Source organism: Gracilinanus agilis, chromosome 5, assembly GCF_016433145.1.
Source record: "Gracilinanus agilis isolate LMUSP501 chromosome 5, AgileGrace, whole genome shotgun sequence".
Lineage (NCBI taxonomy): Eukaryota > Metazoa > Chordata > Mammalia > Didelphimorphia > Didelphidae > Gracilinanus > Gracilinanus agilis.
In genome coordinates this window covers 97127009-97132807 of record NC_058134.1, presented here as the reverse complement: position 1 = coordinate 97132807, position 5799 = coordinate 97127009, and positions in this window count along the sequence as shown.

Genomic DNA, 5799 nt, shown 5'->3' with positions numbered 1-5799 from the left:
GAGAGAGAGAGAGAGAGAGAGAGAGAGAGAGAGAGAGAGAGAGAGAGAGACAGAGAGAGAGAGAGAGAGAGAGAGAGAGAGAGAGAGAACAGAGCTGTAAACAGCAGAAATCATCTTAACCCTGCTAACCTGAATGGGAATCTTCTCTACAACAAGCCTAACAAATGGCCATCCAGCTTCTAATGGAAAGTCTTCAGTGATGAGAACTCACTATTTTAATTCCATTTTTGGACAGCTCCAAATAATTAGGAAGTTTTCTATTTACATCAAATTTGTATTTGGCCTTCTGAAATTTCCACCCATGGTTTCTAGTTCCATGTCCCTAGAGCCAAGCATAAAAAGTCTAATTTCTCTTGTGACAGTCTTTCAAATACTTGACACTCTTCTCTTCCTCTACCTCATTCAAATGAACACTTATAAACCAAGACATTCAAGCCAATTCAATAATAATAGCTCACATTTATATAGAGAGCTCAAAAACAATTTACAAAGTGCTTTCCTTTTAATAATCCTGTGAGGTAGGCAATTCAGGCATGATTATCATTTTAATTTGCCTCTTTCCCAACCTGAAAGTCCCCCGTTTCTTTAACGGAGTTTTCTTTTTATTTTTTTAAACTCTTACCTTCCATCTTGGAGTCAATATTGTGTATCAGCTCCGGCTCCAAGGCAGAAGAGTGGTAAGGGTAGGCAATGGGGGTCAAGTGACTTGCCCAGGGTCACACAGCTGGGAAGTGTCTGAGGCCAGATTTGAACCCAGGACCTCCCATCTCTAGGTCTGGCTCTCAATCCACTGAGCTACCCAGATGCCCCTTTAACTGAGTTTTCTAAGGCTTGATCTCTAAGTCTCTCAACATCCTCATCCCCCTCCCCTGGACATGCTCTAGTTCATTGATGTCCTTCTTAAAATATGGTACCCCAAATTGAAGACAGTGGTCTAACCAGGCAGATTATAGGCCAGGGAACTATTGCTTCCCTCATTCTGAATATTATGCTTCTATGAATACTTATTTGTTGAACGTGGCAAGGGGACACTGGCCAAAGTGTCTGAACCAGCAGCAACCTAACTAGGCACGGAGGAGCACTTTGTTAAATGAATGTGCATTCCTTCGTGATTCGGGGGTATACAAGGGCTGGTGGTGAGGGACCCACCTGACCCTAAAGCTGTAGTTAGACCAGCCCCAAGCCAAGAACTGATCACTGAGAATGAGAGCTTGCTCGAGCTGGCACACAGATCAGGATCAAAACTTGGTGCCAAAAGAACCTATCAGGGTTGTACAGAAACCATCGCATCACTGCCCAGAAACCTGGGCAGATTCCGGACCTCAGTGACATTGGAGTGATCTGATGGGTGGTACAGGCACTGGCTTTTGTGCACTACCCTAATCCATCCCTTCGACATGTGCCCTGGTTACTCCCCCACCCCGCCTCCAGCCCCCCAGGGGAAGAGCCTTGCAGTACCGAAGGCAATTGAGCAGCTACACTTGGATAATAGAGTATGGAATCCAAAGCTTTGCATTTAGCGCCGCCCCTTCCCCCATCCCGCGTATTCTGAGGCTTCTTCTCCGCTACCTTTGCCTTAAGCTCCAGGAAAGGAGGAAGCAGGATGGAAGCTCCCAATAAAATGTGAACGCCCTGAGAATGACGGCTGTCTCACATTTTTGTCTCTCGCCGGCGCTTAGCCCAGTACTTCGCATATAGTAAGCGGGAGAGAAATGGGTTTGGACATGGATACAATTTACGTTCCCAAGAACTGGCAGCCCTTACAGCATAGTGGTAGCCCTAATATCAGTACCAAGGCCAGGGACAGAAGCTAGAGCCCGCAACCTGCTATAAACGCGTGAGTGGCAATCAGCCTCTTTTCACATTTGAAAGTAGGAAGAGCCCTTAGAGAACATTTAATAACCACTACCACCACCCCATTTTGCAGATGAGGAAACTGAGGCTAAGAGAGATGGTCCTCCCAAGGTTAGTCCATGGCAAGACACAGAAAGGACATGACCACGGGTCTTCTGACGGCAAAAGGCCAGGGATTTCCCCACATTCCCCTGGGAATCTGCCCCGCTCCTGTACCCACGTCTCAGAGCGTACGATGGAATTTCTAACAGTTTGGGCCTCTTTGCCTCATCCAGTTGGCCTGGTCCTCACCCCTGCCTCTGAAGGGGGAATTCTCTGCTGGCCTGCAGGAATGTGTAACCTTAGTGAAGTCACTTCAGTCTCTGTGTGCTTCAGTTTACTCTACGGTAAAATGACGGGGTTGGACCAAATGGCCTCTAGATGCCTAAATCTGGGATCCTGTGCCCACCTGAGTTGCCCAGACCACTAGCTGGCCTCTATATCCAAGAGACCGCACCTTAGGATGCTGCGAAAGAATGAAAGGGCTCCCTGAACTGAGTGAAGCGAACAGTTTCACTGCGCCCGGAACGACTAGCCAGAGCGAGTCCCCGGGTCTCCGCCGCCCGGACTGGCTCCTGTCCATGGGCTCTCTCTGGTGGCAGCCGGGTAGAACTGCAGATAGGAAGATGACAGCGAAGAACAAGCGCCCCCTGGTGTTGGTTCACCACACGGAGGAAAAGGGGCGGGCGGAGACCAGGGATGTGTCCGTGCACTTTGCGAACTTGCAGGCTGGGCGGCGATCGGCCTGAGTTTGTAAGCCGTACCGCCCAGACGCGCTTAGGCGGTGTGCCCGGGTAGTCTGGCTGTGCGTGGTAAAATGCGCGAGGGCTGTGTGCGAGCCACGCGGGGAGGGGGAGATGCTGGCGGTGGCGGGGAGGTCCGCGCCTCCGGTGCAGGGCGGAGTCCTCACGGAGGCGTGAAATTGGTTTGGAGCAAACACATTACTAAAAGCAATTACCGGCGAGAGGTTCAGGGGCCCGCGGGACCAGCAGCGAAGAGGCGAGGGAGGAAGAGCCCGGGCTTGGAGGAATCGCTGGGTGTCTAACCCCAGAAAGGACCTTCCCCTCCTAAGGGCAGGGTCCCCCCGCTCTCCCCTTAAAAGATCTTCCCTCCAACTCCCTAAACCCGTGGGAAACACAGCTCAGCCAGAGCGGACTTCTCCCAAAGTGGACCATCGCCCTTTCCCCTGTTAGCAGCACTGAGCAGGATGGGAGACCTCCCTGGCTTTTACCGCTCAGACAGACGTCCCCATCCATCAGGATTCTTGAAACATGTCCCTCGCAGCCCCGTTTTAGTGCCTACAAGTTCCTAGTATCCTATAGGGATACCTGCCACTTCCTCTCCCCTTTCAAGGTGGCAGCCATCCCTATTACAGATCCCAAAGAGATCTTCTAGATAATATTCTCTCAGGACCTTCCCAGAAGCTCCCTCTTCAACCCCTCCTGCCCCCTTCCCCCAGGTGCACATGTACAACCACACAACCACCACCCCATCCCCTAGCCCTGCGGAATTTCCTGAAGACAGAACAGAAGGGGCTTTGCAGCCTTAGATCCTGTCTGCTTTGATGACCAGTAACTACTGAGCCTCTGAGCCTTCCCTCCCTCTCTGTGTCCAGAACTAGCAGAAGTGAGAAGCCGTGGTCTGTGGGATAAAGGGAAGAGAGCTCTGAGTATTAGGGCAGAAAGTTAAGGAGCTGCAGGAGGTGGATGGGAGATGGGGTCCTGGATCAGAAAAAGATGGGGGGGGGGAGTTGAAAGGGATACAGTTATTTGTGAGGGAGGGAATAAAGAGCTTATTTCTCTCTTTCGAAAAGGAGCCTCCCTTCCCAAACCTTTCTTCCCTTCCTCCCAGCTCCCTTTTATGTGGTCTTCTCCCATCAAAGTGTAAGCTTCTTGGAGGAGAGGTCTGTATCCACGATACAAAACAAAAGAGTAAACTTTCCGGTCTACAAGTCCAGACCCAGCAAACTACAAAACAAAGGGGGCAGGGGAGAACCTTGAGACCTGTGTGTGATGTCTGGATCACCTGGATCCCAGCCCCAAGGCACCCCGCTTTAGTTATAAGGTGGCTCCAACCTTTCTGTGCTAATGCTTTACAAAACTTGAGCCTTCACTGAATTTTCATGAGCAGCCAAAGGAGAGAAATAATAACAATAATTATAATGGCTAGCATTTCTAGAGTGCTTCAGAGTTTGCAAAGCACTTGAAATGTTGACTCATTTGATCCTCACAACTACCCTGTCATGTGGGAATGATTATCTCCATTTTACAGATGATGAAACTGAGGCAGACAGAAGTTAGGTTAAATGACTCGCCCAATATCACACAATTAGTGTCTGCTGTAGGATTCAGACACAAACCTTGCTGGCTCGATTGCACCATGGGGTGGGGTGGAGAAGGAGTACTCATTCTGAGCATTCGTGTTTGCTTCTGTGTGTATACACACATATTCAACTTATATTTGTACACAAATACATAGCAACACATATATGTGTATTTGAAAACCCTACTTATAACTGCTTTCCTTTGTCATTCTATGTGTTTTATTTCATACATTTAGAAACATGATCCTGAGAAAAGTTATGAGCCCTTGCACGCTGGAGCAGATACCCTTAATAATAATAGCTAACTGTTCAAATCTGGCCTCTGATTCTTCCCAGTTGTGTGAACCTGGGCAAGTCACTTAACCCCCATTGCTTAGCCCTTACTGCTCTTCTGCTTTGGATCAGATTCTTGGTGTCAATTCCAAGACAGAAAGTAGGGAGTTTTAAATAAAAATAGTAATAGCTAACAAACATTTATGTAAGGTGAGTGCTATACTTACTCTCATCTTATAGATGAAGAAATTGCAGCTGCCAAATGCCTAAGGCGAGATTTGATTTCAGTTCTTTCTGACCTCACTAGAGGATCACTAGAAGCCACTTAAGTGCCTCCTTAAATCAAAACCAATCTTCTTCAGTTCATCACCTCAGTCCCATTTTCCCAAGGCTGCCTCTACATGTTCTTGCCCACCTTCGTTTCCTCATTTTCCTCCAAGCCCATCATAAACACCCTTTTCCTCCTATTCCTGCCCTTTTCTTTCCTCTAAACTTTTCTTCTTCTTCCTTTGTCTGTTTCCTTCTAAAATCTTCCTCTTGCTTATGTCCATCTTCAGGATCTTGTCTTGATGTGTCAGCCCAAACTTCACTCCTCCCAACTCTTCGCCTCTCCTCTGCTATTTTGGGAAGCCAAAGAAGAAGTAACATAGGGAAGAGAAGGGTTGAAGAGGCGAAGGCTTAAGGAGAAACTTTAACTTAGGATGATGTGTTGTGGAGTTGGAAGGACTATTTTACACATCTGGAAACTGAGGACTTGAGACAGATAAGGTGACTTGCCCAAGACTGTACGGGTCAATGTGTGGCTGGCTAGTTTGAGATTTGAATCCAGGCCCTCTGTCTCTAAACCTTTCCTTTCTGCCATTTGCACTACCTCCATGATTTCTTATGTCATACTTGTGTATATCTACCTTCCAGGTAAGCCAGGAGAGAGAGAGAGAGAGAGAGAGAGAGACAACAGAGACAACAGAGACAACAGAGACAACAATGTACATTTTAATGCATATCCAGAGTTGGAATTTAAAGGGAAATATATGAGGATACACTGCAATGGGAAAAGGATAGACTGCAATGGGGAAAGTGGAATAAAAAGCCCCCTTAAGAGCCCCCCCAAAAAAACAAAGCTCTCTGTCAATCATTTTTTGTCCTCTTCTATCATTTTTCTATTACAGTCTCTCTGCCTTTCTCTTCCCTTTTCAGAACCAGCATCTTTCTGCCCTCCCAGCATCAGGTAGCTTCAGGGCCGGCATCTTTCTGCCCTCTCAGTATCTTATAGCTTCAGTATCCGTGTCTTTTTCCATCAGGACAATCCA